The 16,110-nt window shown below is 44.7% G+C and overlaps 1 protein-coding gene across 1 annotated transcript in view; it reads left to right on the top strand.

Moving 5' to 3' along the window:
• LOC124606066 overlaps positions 1 to 16,110 on the top strand; it is a gene marked incomplete at its 5' end in the record, with an annotated part of 619,082 nt that overhangs the window by 406,277 nt on the left and 196,695 nt on the right. The window lies entirely within an intron of this gene.

Raw genomic sequence — 16,110 nt, 5'->3', positions numbered from 1 at the left:
ACCTCGTTTCATGAAGTTTTATGTCTCCTGAGGTTGCTAATAAGATTCCTTATGTTTTCGCGTTACGCGCCAATCTCTCCAAACCTTACGCTAAAATCTAATACCACGGTGCGAATAGTAACTAAAACCTACATTTAAAGTATAGGAAATAGGCTTATATTCTGGACGGCGCTAGAGAAAGAGAATGTTCTTGTTTTTGAAAGAAAAGTTGCAGTGTCTTCGAATTGATTAGTAAATTGGAAACATTTCAGGACAGTTTTATGAAGTTCATTTTTAAGTAAGTTACGCTACTACTGGTTTGTATTACTCGTTTCCAAGTTAAGCTTTGCTCTGAGGGGTGTGCCCCGAAACAGTATCTCTGGGTGCACGAAACAGCAAGGTTGGCCTGGGATCAATCTTCGTACATTTCTTTTCTAGTGGTAAGTACTCTAACGTCTGAGTAAGTTTGCAGAGCGAAAGTTTCATTCTGGCTAAGTCATTCACCGCTAATCTTCTCTACCAAGCCCATTAGTCCAGTGTGGCTCCGCTAATCTTCTCTACCAAGGCCATTAGTCCAGTGTGGCTTGGGAAAATGTGAGAGGTATTCGCATGTTTCAGCTGTGTAACTGGCCGTGACTAGTATGCGCGCTAATGTAAGGTCCTGGTTAGGTACCGTTCCATTGCACACATTAATCAGCAAATATTATTTTATCTTTGCCACTAGCAGTTTACAGGAATTTCGTAAAATGCGTGATGTGTAAGTGAGCACTTTTTACTAGAAATTTATTTGACACTAAATGGGTTCCCCTATTTTCCCCTAAAGCCACACGTATTAACGCAAATGATGGAGAGTTGACGCTTGTCGCAACGGGCAATACGCGATCCGGAAGGAAGCGGCACAAAAGCAGAAAGCCCACACATGTTGTTTGTTGACAGAGAGTGGAACTTACGACTGTAATGTTATGAAACGCTTGCGCTTTACAGATAATGTGTTGGGGAAGTGAAGTCTTGGAAAACAATGATTGCATCAGTTGTTTGGAGATGGAGAGAGATAAGTGCAGTGAGTCACAGGAAGGCGTAGTAAAAGAACTGACTGCAGCTAGGTCAGCTCATTGTTGCGCTCCCGTAGGCATAACGTCAAGGGAAATGTGTGTCTTTGGAAAAACTGTGGGTTTGGGAACTACCAATAAGCTTTATCTATTTAAATTTCCAACAGTTAACTGCACGGTAATCTGATCGCTGAGGATGGAAAACTTAATGGCAAAAGCGGAACATTTTAGTAAGCATTTCGGGGGATAGGAAAAGGACTTTGTCGTCAACGGGATGTTAAGCTACGATCTTGTTTCGTACGTGGTTTGAGAATTCGGGACCGAAGCTGTTTTCAACTCTTTTGAAATGTCCTCAAGTGGATGAAACTAGTGGTGTGATTACTATTTAGGTTTCCCGCCAAAGCCCTCCTGTTAAATGGGAAACTGTACGGCATTTTGTTGTATTAGGTTTTATGGTCATACCGCCAGTGCATGGTATGCTTAAATTCCAAGTGTTTCGCTTCAAGCACAAAAAAATGTTTCTCCATATTGGTTTCTATGGCTCTGCTCTGACGAAAAGAAAACGCCGCATTCGCTACCCCAGACTAGTTTTATCGGTAATTCGCCGTGAACGGTTATTATATTGCAAGGCTCACAACATTAATTTTGAGAAAACACGTGTTGTTAATGTCGTAATGAACAGAAAAAGCAGAGATTAAGAACCAACCGTAACTAGATTGAAGATGACAGTGTTTTCATCAAGGTGGACCCATAATTCATTTCAATTTTTTTTTTCTTGTTGGCCACTGGGCGCACAAATACATCCGGTTCAGATTGAAGGGTTGCTTTCCACAAATTGCCTAGTAATTTACAACACAAATTTCTGCGGCGTCAACGACAACACTTATGTAAATTCAGCGGCCAATATATTTGTGCATATTAGACTAACAAAGTAATTTCTGAATAAAAACACACACACACACACACACACACACACACACACACACACACACACACAGAGACAGAGAGAGAGAGAGAGAAATCGTGTTTTCTGTAAGTTCTAAACGGAGATACAGTCGAAGACTGTAAAATAGTACAACAAATAAATGTGGCAGGATGGTAACTGGACCGCAAAACGATGGGTCTCCCACTTTGCAGCGCAATAAAAGCTCCACCGTAAAACAATAGGAGTGCAGGCACTACACAGAACTTCAAAACTGTACCCAAGCTCGTCTCGTCATTCTCTAAAATAGTGGGCCGGCCCTCACTTAAATTCGCTTCTGCCGCTCTATAAGAAATGCAGTGCGCTCAAAATTTAGCCACCGTTATTTGGTCGCCGCAGGCATCACAGACTGGCTGCAGCAAGGAAAGTGGCGCGCGCACGGTATGCGGACCAGAAGACGTGTTTGGGTTTGGAGCTGTTGACGCGGCGCGGCTCGGCGCCAGTGGCCGTGTTGTTCTGAAAGCTGCGCTGGACCCGCCATTAGGAAGCGGCGCCGCCTGCTTACCCCGCTGTGGCTGGCGGCCGTTATCGCGACTGCTTTGTTGCCCGCGGCCACCGGTATTCTGCCGCCAGAGCTGTGTCGCACGGGAAGAGGCGGAGGCGGCCGTGGCCGTGTCTTCTGTTCAGCCAGGTAGTCTGTGACGGCCACACTGCGTTACAGGGCCGTGACGGTTGTCGTAACTTATGTATTTTTCGAAAACTCTGGTGAACAGTATCTAACCTATACAAACAAGTCGGCGGTATTTATCAGTATACCAGTGGATCTAAAATTGTGGGTGTAATGCAAAACGAGAAGCTGGAAATTACAGAATGAAAGGCAGCTTGACCGTTAATTTCGGGTGTTGTGCAAAACGAGAAACTAAAAGTTACAGAATAAAAGAAAGCTTAACCGTTCGAAATGCAGTCAACTAATAAAACCTACATTTGCGCCAGTTGAAGTTGGATGAAAACCAGAAAAGCATGAATGGTTTTTAGTGTTTCTTAAAATATCATTTATGTAGTACTCTTATTCTGAAGAAAGTCCCAAAAATTCACAAAAATCTTTAAAAATCCTTTAAAAACTTCCTTTTTTAAATGAATGAAAATTCTTGACGTTCTTCTATGAGGCAACACAATCGGTTTCACACCATTGTAGATGCATCTTCAGGTGATAGTCTGTATTGAATACAAAACTTGTTTTTATGAAACTGTTAATACATAGTTTATAGCAGCGAGAAAAGAGGACCAGGTTTTTACTCACAACTTTTCACTTCATAAGGCTAAAGAAAACATACAGTGTCCTAACATTCAAGTTGCGAACCGATTGGCTGCGTAACCTCATCGAATGGCCAAGCTCGGAATTACACACCGTAAGATGGAAATGAGCGCCGACCGGATGGCCGAGCGGCTCTAGGCGCTGCAGTCCGGAACCGCGCGACAGCTACGGTCGCAGGTACCGATCCTGCCTCGGGCACGGGTGTGCGTGATGTCCTTAGGTTAGTTAGGTTTAAGTAGTTCTAAGTTCTAGGGGACCGATGACCTCAGAAGTTAAGTCCCATAGTGCTCAGAGCCATTTTTTCTTTTTTTGGAAATGAGCGTTTGGCGTCATTGGCCGGGAGGCACATTGTGGGGCAGGTCTTATTACATTCGACGCCACATTGGGCGACCTGCGCGCCGGATGGGGATGAAATGATGATGAAGACAACACAATACCCAGTCCCTGAACGGAGAAAATCCCCGACCCAGCCGGGAATCGAACCCGGGCCCCTTACGACGGCAGTTCGTCACGCTGACTATTCAGCTATCGGGGCGGGCACACCGTAAGGTGAACGTCGGAAGCAGCAAATCACTGCAGTTAAAACATGTAAGTCCAAAACAGTGATAATGGGCACCGTGTAGTGAAAGACGTCACCCACCAAAGTTGTCTCATAATAGACTCGTGGTCTAAAGAGTTGACTCCTTATTAAACTTGGACCAAAATACAGTCCCTATAAATTTTTGAATTTTTTTAATACTCTTAACAGTGTAGCATGTAAACTGTGGTTGCCCTAACCACAAAATACTGTGTTTTATTTAGTAATTGCGGGCACATTATAAGTCCTAGCAGTATAAGTTGTATTTGGGGAATCTTCCGCATATCAAGTATTCCGGTCTGCTCTAATAATTCTAGGTACAAATCCACTGCACATCGCGCCCTCGTTCTCGTCGGCGACAGAATACACATCCACTCTTTCTTCACCCGGAATCGTCGGATGACTCTCGAGTAGTCTACATTGATTGTATTCTCGGAAGTACCGCGCAATACTTTCCGCACAGACCCTCGAAATTTTGTGCTCTCTACATTGGCAGACAAGGAATACTTCAGACAAGAGGAGAGTAGACACTTTTGAAATTTTTTGCTACAGAAGAATCCTGAAGATCAGATGGCTACATCCGATAACTAATGCGGAGCCACTGTTTTGATCTCAGAAAAAACTAATTCTCTGACTAAAGAGTAGGTCGGTTGGTAGGAGATAACTTGAAGCACAAAGGAATCGGTGTGTGGGGGAGGAGGTCATAAATGGGGGGGGGGGGGGGGGAGGCAGGCCAGTACGCCGCTGCAAGAAATGTTACGTGATATGGTTAATATCTTTGTTCAACCGAGAACAAACAAACGCTAGCGTTTAGAGATGGACTAATTTTAAGATGATTGCAGAGAAGGTTAACACGTTCTGTTCCAGCGATTTCAAATTTTTGCCGTGCTAAATCTTCCCGCTTGACGGATGAGCGGAGTACCGTTGTATGTTCCACTAATGGAGGCGTGAAATCTGCAGCCATTTACTGCTGTGTCAAGTAGGTGAGCCACGTTCTCCCTTTCCTTTCACTGGGTTGGAGAACGGAATCGCGAATCCTGGGCGATGGTGAGGTTTTAGTTCATATTTTTCAGAACACTCGTTTACTGCAGAAACTCCGGACCTCAACTGTGAACAGTGTTTCCAATCCAGTCATTCTGATTACGTTTATTTATATCGTTTCCAGGCAGACTCCTTAAACATCCCACGACATTCCCCCCCCCCCCCCCCCCCCCTCCCACGACTGCCTTCAAGAACCGTAGCAGAAGTAATTCGCAGAACTGCCTCCCCGTATCACTGACATGAAATTGTAGAATCTTATAATATATTCTGAGCTCGGACATAATGATGTATCTCGAGCAGAGTGATCTTGTCTCTGCCAACCAGCATTAATTCCGAAAACACGCACAACCCAGCATGCACTTTTCTCTCATGTCCACGGATCCAGCCAATTAAGTGGATTTGACACTTGACACTCGAACCACGCCAATGCTTATTATCGAATTTACGATCGTATAGGGTAACTAACTAAATTTGTGGCTCGATTGAAACATTATTGACAGGGGCGATGCAGCATATTACCTTGGTGGGGAGTCCTCGGATTAAATATAAGTAAATTCAGACGTGCCCAAGATAAATGTGTTGGGTCTCGTGCTCTTCATGTTGTATATTAATTACCTAGCATAGTAACTTCAAACGTTAGGTGATAGAGTTATCTATAATGGAAGCTCATCTTGAGGAATCGTCATTTAATATCGTGTAATTCCGGCACTGCACGTGATAAGCATCATTTTATACCTTGTAATTCCGGTCCTGGACTAGACAACCGCCTGGATTCGGCTAGGAAGAGAGTGCAAAAGGTTGTGCAGGTACGTCACATCCAGGTTAAACCAATCGCAATTCCACCAAATTGCGGAGATGCTGATGTCGGCGTTTTACCCGCTGCTCCAACATGTCGACGAATTTTCTACGGCGTTAAAGTCAGGTTATTTTGCGGGCCAGTCGAGGTGTAATAGGGTGGAGGAGTGTTTAGAAAAGAAATTACACATTCTTCCAGCCCGATGAACGTTGTTGTCGTCTGTCTGCGTGTGCTTGCGTTAGCAGTGGCCCCTTCCTAGGCAACCGACTCTAGATGTTCAGTACATGCAGTTCCCGCCACAGTGTTCTCTCGCTGACAGGTTGGGATGGAACTTCATTCTGCCTGCAGAAATTCCTGTCCGATTTGGAAGCTATTTTGTTTCACAAACCGAACGCGTCTCCTGTTCCTTTCAGAACCGTTTTTCGACCAAACTTCTGACTTGTTTTCGTTGAACAGCCCGCCACAAAACACCAATAAATCCAACAACTTTACACACCGTACGGCGATGGACATGGCCAACCACAATTACTTCTTTCTGCCTCTCTTTCGTGTTCTTACATTTACCCAGATTTCTGTACAGTGTGCTCTTGAAATGTTGACATCTCACTGACCGCTACTGGCCTATGGTCACACACGAGACAGTGCACGGGCATTTGAGCACGTGTCGCGATCGCTGTGCCATTTGTAAGGCTTAACGGCTCACCAGTGCGTGCGCGCTGGGGTGACTAATCTTTCGTCCGGTGACTTCATAATCCGCAAAAAGCTGCGAAAATATTGAATGAGATCTTGAAATAGTACGCAGATTGACAGAGTGCTTTAGATATCCAGAAGTGTAAAACTGTGCGCTTCACAAAACACACAAACAAGTACTCAGTGACAGTAACAATGAATAACCATTGGAATCAGTCAACTAGACAAATTCCTGGAAGCAACAATTTGTATGGGTATGGACTGGAATAATGACATAAGTTCGGTAGTAAGTAAAGAAGGTGGCAGACGTTGGCGCGATGGGAAGACAGTGTGGAAACGCATTGCGTGTTTGGAGGACACTGCTTACAAAAATACTCGTATGACCTATTCAAGAATATTGCTCATCCAAACATAACCTTAGGAGACGATAGGCCGGATCCACGTTTCGCTCCCGTAGGGACCGTGAAGACAATGCTTATAAGTGATTTGCAGAGTATGGATGGAAATGTACACATTATTCCACAGCTGAGCTTCTGCTTCGTCTCTAACGATCACGAGGCTGTCGTACTTCAATCGCCGATCTTCCGTTTTCACTCCCTTTCCCCAATAAGAATAAAGTTAGTTAACCACAATGCCCTGTCACCCTTCGTGAATATGTCACCTTAAGACGTTACGGCACTACATTTGAAAGTTTTTCTCATGTTAATAAAATGCAACGACTATGATTTACATTTGCGTATCGGGGCAGTTAACTTCGTATATTTTCGGATTACGAAAATGAACAGCGGAAGGAGAGAAGTCGACTGCAGTTCTGTGTTAGCTGCTACGCTACACTTGAGATAATGTGAATCGCTTCCGCTCTACCGGCTGATGCGAAAGGAAAGAATAGATTTCATTTGTTAATTACGGACGAACGATATAAGATACAAACACATTGCACTTGTCATTGGAGACATGACGCTTCCAAGTTTGTTTGCAGTAATATGGCGACTACACCACAAGACAAATCATTTTGTGTGATATAATTTGCGTGAAGTGAATCCATTGTTCAAGTACAACGTGCATTCCGTCGTCGATTCGGCAACAAGCCGCCTCTGCCCAAGTCTGTTTATGACTGGCATCCAAAATTCGTGGAAGTTGGTTGCATAAACAGGGTGAGTCAGGAAGAAAGGTAGATGCTTTGAGGGGTTGTAGTATTAGTGATTCTGAACAAAAAACTTCAATGGACGTATGCCCTATTCCGAATGGTATTCGCGATAGAACAAGTTTAATATCACTTTTGTACGTTTTTCGCGAATAACTTGAAAACCGCACCGTCCAGCGAAAACGTATCGCAGTACAAAATTAAGCTATATTAAATTTCCTACAAAAAATGTCTTATTCATTTTTTTCTCTAGAGCTAATAGTTTGTGCGAAAAGAGTGCGATAATTTGGAAAAACTCGCGCATGCGTTGTAGCTTACGTAGCTGTTGTAAGCCAATTTGAGGTAGCAAGTTGAGACGAACAGTTTGATACGTGACACTTGTGGTCTATGAAGTCGGAAACTACCTTAAATTGGCCTACAAAAACCACATAAGATACGACGCATGCGCGTCGAGCGAATTTTTCAACATTTTCGCGCTCTCTTCGCGCAAATGATGGAGAGTTGTAGAGAAAAAATGAATAGGAGCTTTTTCTGTAGGAAATTTATTATAGTTTCGCTGGAGGCTGCGGTTTTCGAGTTATTCGAGAAAAACATACAAAAGGGATATTAAATGTGTTCTATGTCGGAAACCATTCGGAATAGGGCATACGTCCATATGAAGTTTTTTTTGTTTAGAATCACTAATACTATCACCCCTCAAAGCATGTACCTTTCCTCCTGGCTCATCCTGTATATGGAAGAGCACTGGTCGGCCACGCACATCTGGCGAAAATATAGTGCTTGCCCTAGAAGCGTTCACACGGAGCCATCGGAAGACTGCGAGACGGGCAAGCCAGGAATTCCCTCAAACAACAGTATGGCATGCTGTGAAACGACGCCTGCGTATGAAATTGGAGTTACTGCAGCAAGTGAGTCCCAGGGACCATAACAGAAGGTACGAATGTTGCATTTAAATTCTCCAGGATATGGCAGAGGACACTTTTTTCCGAACGACTCATCTTTTCGGACGATTCGACATTCGATCTGTTGGGTAAAGTAAACAGCCGTAATGTAAGAATTTGGGGTCAAAATCCTGGTGTCATCATCGAACATGAAAGATACCAAAACTGAACGTGTTTTTTTGCCGTTTCTGTTCACAGGGTTTATGGACTTTCCTTTTTTGCGGAGGAAACTGACAGGAATATCATAAGTGGAGATGCTGCAAAATTGGTTGGACGGCCAGGGTGGCCGAGCTATTCTAGGCGCTACAGTCTGGAACCGCGCGACCGCTACGGTCGCAGGTTCGAATCCTGCCTCGGGCATGGATGTGTGTGATGTCCTTAGGTTAGTTACCTTTAAGTTGTTCTAAGTTCTAGGGGACTGATGACCTCAGAAGTTAAGTCCCATCGTGCTCAGAGCCATTTGAACCAAAATTGGTTGTTTCCTCAACTCCACCAAGATTCCAGTGATTTCATTTTTATGCATGACGATGCCCCGCCTCACTTCCACCGTGACGTGCGGCGTTATCTTAACACCACCATCTCACAACGTTGTATGGGAAGAGGTGGACAACAAGACCTTCTTCATTGTTTTTGCCTTCCTAGGTCACCAGATCTCATATCATTAGGATTTTGTTTCTTTTTTTCTGTGCGGGTACATAAGAGAGAATGTTTATCCCACCTATGGCAGCTACTCTTAAACAGCTGAGGAACTGAATTATTCAAGCTGCCGATTCAATAAACATGGGCCTGTTGATTCGTGTGTGGAATAAAATGGACTATCGTTTCTGTATTTCTCGAGTAACGCACGGTGCTCATGTCGAGTGTATTCTATAGTGCAGTGCTTACCAACAGGTGGTCCGCGGACCCCCAGGAGTCCGCGAGCTATGCCAGAGGGGTCCGCAAGATGCTATTAGAATAAAAAAAATATATTAAATATCTTTCGTATGATAACAGATTTTTTGTTTTGGCCGCATCCTGCATGAGCAGAGCTTTAGCGAACGCTAACTTCTGCGTCTAGCGTTTTCCTAGAGCCAGCTGACACTAGCACACTCTAGCGCATCAGCACGCAAGGACTACAAGAAACTTGGAGATAAGGCAGTGAAAAAGATCCTTCCATTTGCAACCACATATCGGTATGATCAAGCATTTTCTTCCATGTGATTCATTAAAAACAAATATAGGAATTGCCGCGCGGGTTTAGCCGAGCGGTCTAGGGCGCTGCAGTCATGGACTGTGCAGCTGGTCCGGGCGGACAGAAATAATGGACTCAAAGGTCAGATTAATCTCATCTCATTAAGAACTGAAAATTAAAACTAACTGTATACTGATGGAGTACTCTGTTGTAACCGTATTGCTTCAAATAAATAATACCTTGTATGAACTTAGTGTTTTCTTATTTTTCACACTTCTCTACTCAATGCAATCTCAAGTGTAGTACACTTGAAAGAGCAATACACACAGTTTTAATTTTTTCGTGTCATTTGAAGACAAAGATTTTGAGCAATAATCAAAAATTTAATGATGAAAAATTTTTAAGGTCAATATTTTTTCAATAATGAATGTGTCAATGTTTTTTCTGAGTACCAAAACTAAGAAACGTATAAAAAGACACATGGTACCAATCATGCTCGATGAGGGGGTCCTCGAGAACATCTTGTTGGGAACCCCTGGTATAGTGTCTGCAGGAGCATAGTAGTTTGAACCTTCTTCTATCCAGTGACATGCGGAATGTGTTTCTATCTTTCATAGTTTGTCTGTTCTTCCTTTTTTTTTTTTTTTAAATCACACTGTATGCTGTGCTGCCGTGAGAGAGTTGGGGTTTTGGGATCACTCTCGGAGAGGGCGCAAAGCTGCGGCCGCACATAGACTCCGCGTGCTGCGGACAGGGCTCCGCCTCTGGTGGCTGAGCTGTAAAGTGGGGTGCTAAAGAGACGGGAATAGCCGGCTGGTGGCCACCTGGCCACCTCGTGGCATGCCGGATGTCGGAGCTCCGCTGTAATTGCTCAGCCGACGTCACTGATTGGCGCGGATAAGTCAGTCGTTCCGGGAATTACCAAGTGGAGCCTTCGCCAGTCTCCTAAAGCGGAAGTGTTCGGACCATACCGGCCAATCTCCTTTTAATGTGCGCATTTCTTGAAATGCTGCCAAGTGCCTGTTATAATTCTGGAAGTGAATATGTGAAGGTTCATTTATTGTTTTCTCTTCCGTCGTAACGGCAAGCGCCGGGACGAAGATCAAGAACGTAACCGCAGAGAAGGCTGTGAGAAGACGTCAGCCAAAAGCACGCTGACTAGGACGTCACCACGGCTGGAGCGGCCTCTACAAGAAGGGAATATAAGCGCCGTTCCTGCCAGCCTCGGCCGGACAATTGTAGACGGGCACTAGCTGACCCGGACAGTACAAGACGCGCTCTGGCAGAGGCACTAGCAGAACCGTTACTATAGCTCAATTCTTTTATCTAGGCGATTCGCGCATGCCCACTCAGACGCGGGAGACTGCTGCGTTGCCAGTTGCACGCGCCAAGAGAAGCAGCGCCATAGTATAGTATAGTTCGCAAACTTACGTTTACGGGGGAGCGCGCAGTTTATGCAGTAAAGCCACCACGGCCGCATTAACCCTTTCGCTGCTACAGAGACGTGCTCCCCGCATTCCGCGCTGTGCGCGATTTTGCCATCACTACACTGCTCGCCTGTGCAGACACATGGTGTTCCGACTGCTTTGACACACTTTGTCATTAGATTTCACAAAAACTATTTGGCTCAAAAATTTGATTTTTACACATCTTCTTGACCGATACCTTCCCCCCCCCCCCATAAACGACTTAATTTTGTTTCGATGTTCAACGCAGTTATTGCGCAGCATTAAATGTAGTAAACCATTGAACGCAATTTTGAAGAGTTCGCAGAGGTAAAAGTCCAAACCGTATACTTCCCGTATGGTCGATTTTAGGTGCCATTAGAAACTTCAAAAAATTACATTCAAACGAATAAAATTCACGAAGTAAGACACTTCGATATTGTTTGTAAATACAGAAAATGTTAAGCACCGAACAAGGTTTGAACTCAAAACCTTTCGCTTAGTAGCTAAACACTTTAACCATTACGCTAACGCAGCTCATCATTCAACAGCCTTCCTGGAGGCAAAATACCAATAAACACTGTTGGTTTGACTATGAATTACTCACGTTTCGTCGAAGTACAATAGGAAATAAACAATTACCGCTGTTCTTTATTGCGAAAAAGCGGTTCGTGAGAATGATACAAACACCTTTCCTTGCTATCGCCTGAATTAGGAGGCTTATTGCTTGTTTGGTTTAATTAATTAACAGAATATGAAGCAATTGGTGTAAAGAAGGCTTTTTCCAAACTATCAAAACATTGCTTTTGTTCAATTACTTTATTTATGACTGAACGTTTCTAAAACTGAAGACACTCGTCCGAGCTCTGCACTGCATCGAGCTCTGGCAGCGTCGTTCGCTGTTCAGCCGACTGTGTTTTGTGACGTCATATGCGCAGACCGAACCTAAACTCGGCCGCCGTCGTAAATGACGCGCACTTTAGTGAACCATAGGAACTGGTGTGATATCTGGCATGGACATCGTATATAGTAAAGGACACTGATTATTTGCATGTCGCCAATCGCTTGCGACATGTTCTTGTAAACCAAAGTATTGTCAGTCTACTTTATTGTAATAAAAACCGTTAAAGTTATGTGTCTGAATTGTTGTATAGCTATCAAAGAAAGCAACATCCTTTAGGCACCCTATAAGAGACGAGTGGGCAGGACGTCACATTTTCGTGTTAAGGCGTGTACACACTATGCCAACGAACGATAGCCAGTGGATTCGGCCGAAAGTTGGTCAGTCCGGAACCGCGCTGCTGCTACGGTCGCAGTTTCGAATCCTGCCTCGGGCATGGATGTGTGTGATGTCCTTAGGTTAAGTTAGGTTTAAGTAGTTCTAAATCTAGGGGACTGATGACCTCAGATGTTGAGTCCCATAGTGCTCAGAGCCATTTGGACCATTTTGGTCGCCACTGCATAGGTGTTTGGCGCCACATCCTCACCAAACGAATGGCTTGGGGGCCAAAGCATTCGGCCATGTGGAATCGCAGTTGGCTCTGATAGCTTGTCGAGGACGTTCCCATTTTGTTATTGATACAAAGAAGTGTTTGAACTACCAGTTCACCAGCCGATACTATGAGGGCAGAAGAGGATTTAGCATCAGAAAAAGAAGAAAAATAAACGGCACTTGTGGACGACCCATCTTTTAAAAATAGGAAGAAAATTAAACGATACTTGTGGACTACCTCTTTTTTAAAAGTAGGAAGAAAATTTATGGCTGACCTTAAAACTGAAGTGTAATTCGGGTTATTTCATCATTTTTCACGTTGTATGTATTACCTTCCAATGTCCGCCCGCCGTAGCTGAGTGGTCAACGCGACAGAACGTCAATCCCGGCGAACGGTCTACCCGACGGGAGGCCCTAGTCACACGACATTTATATTTTTACCTTCCAATAGCTCATTTATTTCCCTCCACCCTTCTAATCTTTTCAATTTTTTTGCAATCGCAGTTCGTAGGATCCAATAAACATTCTTGTTTTCGATGAAAATTTTCAGCTTTGTGTCTCTGCACTCAAGAGTCCAGCTTCTTAAAACATCATAAATACACACCTTTCCAACAGACACTGCAAATCGCTACTGAACGAACGGACATTAGACACGGGGCCCACACTAGGAGAGTAGTCCAATGGGCAGCCTACCGCCAACGCTCTGATTTTACCGATGGCAGTCTGAACTGCAAAAAGGCCAACCGCTTCGTTGTTTCCGATTTGCCGCCCGTCCACACTAAGCAAATCTCGATCAACGGTGCGGTTTGTCGTCGTTGGCCTTGTGTGTATGCGCCTTTACATATTGTGTGTTGATTTTTTTGCGTTGACAAAAATGCCTATTAACAGATCAGTGACAGCCAGTAACACAAAGATCAGTCAAATAAAAATGTTTAACAGTGTTTACTGTGCATACGCGCTACCAGACTGTGTCAGTCTTGGGCATTAATTTCAGTCAAGACCGTTATGGTTTCGTCAGTGAGTGCGAAATGTTTGAAAGCTTTTCTGCAGGGACATGTCTCTCTACACGTGTGCTCTGGAAGCTACCGTATGGTGTGAGGCGTGGGGTACATGATGTGGCAGTGTAACTCTTCTCGCACCCCTCCTCCCTCCCTTCACCGGCTCCTTTTTTAGATTATTTCATTTGATATTCTGTCCATTGTGAAGACTCTACACGTCCATCCTCTACCTTTTCGCTCGGCTACATCTAGTAAATAGCATTGGGTTTTAGCGATTATTGATGGTTCCACCTCATCTTAGTCGCCATTCCTTTGGCTATGACTTTTCTGCCACGAAGAATTCCAGTAACTGTTGTCCAGTTCATTCACACAACTTCTTCTTTGTGATATATCTCGGGAGCGAGTTTCCCGTTACCTGCCGCAGTTAACCCGATGTACTACAAACTCTTCGACGTCTCTCCATTCGTTAGGACAGTTTAATCTCTCACTTCTCGGCTTAGATATCCGGTATCTGTTATGCTGGTTTAAAGCCCTCTGTTCTTCCGTCTCGTCTCCAGCCTTCCAACTTGCTGTCCTTGCTGGCCTCGGAAAGAAACTGTCGTCGGCAAGTAGCGAGCGTCATGTGGATTTAATCTTCGATTCCTTCTGACGAGACGTTTAAAATTAAACCACAGATGCGAGGACTTGTGGCAGATGGCACCAACTATTGACTTGTATCCATTCTGTCAACTGATACGGCTTGTTACCTTTTTTTGCGCTCGTTCATACATATATGAGATGTACATATTTCTCTAGCCCTTGCTTCTTTCTCATACATTATTATTTTTCCTTCCATGGTACATTGTCATGTGTTTTCTCTAGGTCTTTGAAGACCATATGTAGTTTCTTGTCTCTCGCCGGACGTTTTCTTTTACTGGCACAAACCCAAAATTGATGTCTGCTTTATCACAGTGAGGCGCTGTCGCTGTAAAGGTTATTTCAGTGCTACGTGCTGCCAGGGTGATCGTCACATCATTTGGCTCACAGGAGCGTGGAGTGCCGCGAGACCAGAAAACATGACCCGCAGGCAGGTGAATACACATTGAGGTGATAAGTCATGGGATAGCGATACTCACATATATAGATGGCCGTAGTATCACGTACACAGCCGGCCGCTGTGGACGAGCGGTTCTAGGCGCTTCACTCCGGAACCGCGCTGCTCCTATGGTCGCAGGTTGAATCCTGCCTCGGGCATGGGCGTGTGTGATGTCCTTAGGTTAGTTAGGTTTAAGTAGTTCTAAGTTGTAGGGGACTGATGACCTCAGAAGTTAAATCCCATAGTGCTCAGAGCCATTTGAACCATTTATCTGAAGAGGTGTACGACGACGTTAAGACCACACGACGGGAATTAAGATTTTGAACTCGGAATGGTACTTGGAGCTGGACTGATGGAACACTGCATTTCGGAAATCGCTAATGAATTCAATATTCCGAGATCCACATTGTCAAGACTGTGCCGAGAGTACCACATTTCAGACATTACCTCTCACCACCGAAAACGCTGTAGCTGACTGCATTCATTTAACGACCGAGAGAGCGGCGTTTGCGTACAGTAGTGCGCTAACAAACAGTATTGTGAAATAACCGCAGAAACTAGTGTGAGACGTACGACGAATGTATCCGTTAGGACAGTGCGGCGAAATGTAACGTTAATAAGTCATGGCAGTGGACGGCCGACGCGAGTGCCTTTACTAACAGAACATCGCTTGTTGCACCTCTCATGGGCTCGTGACAATATTCGTTGAACTGTAGACGGCTAGAAAACTGTGGCTTGATCGGGTGACTACCGATTTCAGTTGGTAAGAGCTGATAATAGGGTTGAATGATTTGATCTCGAGATCGCCCGACCTGAATCCAAACGAAGTTTTATGGGACAGAATAGAGAGATCAGTTTGTGTACATAACTCTACACCGGCAACACCTTCGCAATTATGGACGGCTGTAGAGGCAGAATGGCTCAGTATTTCTGCGCGGGACTTCCAACGACTTGTTGAGTCCATGCCACGTCGAGTTGCTGCACTACGCTGGGCAAAACTAAGTTCGACGAGATATCACTTCAGTGTATAGGAATGTGTGGGTTCAGTCGGCAGACTGATGGGCCAGGTAGCAGATTGATTTGAGTTCTCGAGGAAGCGTATACGGAGTCTTAAAAGTGTCCAGAGGGCGGGCGGGAGGCGCAGCACTCGCTTGGTTCGCGGCCGCGCGGCCGATCGATAGGTTCCTCCAGCACAGCACAGCACAGCACAGCACAGCACATCCTGCCGTCTTTACCTCCCTCGCTGTGGGCACGTTCTGTGTCGGCCCACGATGCCCCCCTTCTGTTCCCCCGTTCAAATTTTCCTAAGCGCTCAAGTCAGAGTGTAAATGTAGCATCGGTACCGACGACAAAGGCGTTTGTAGGGTGCTGAGTTTGGTCGATAATAATTACGTCTCAGCAAGGAAATGTGTGTTGTTTGCATAGGTGTGGCTTGCAGTTCCAGAAAATCGGCGGTAGATGTCAGTCAGTGGGTC

This window comes from Schistocerca americana, chromosome 3 (assembly GCF_021461395.2).
Source record: "Schistocerca americana isolate TAMUIC-IGC-003095 chromosome 3, iqSchAmer2.1, whole genome shotgun sequence".
NCBI classification, from domain to species: Eukaryota; Metazoa; Arthropoda; class Insecta; order Orthoptera; family Acrididae; genus Schistocerca; species Schistocerca americana.
This window is presented reverse-complemented; position numbering and strand designations above follow the sequence as displayed.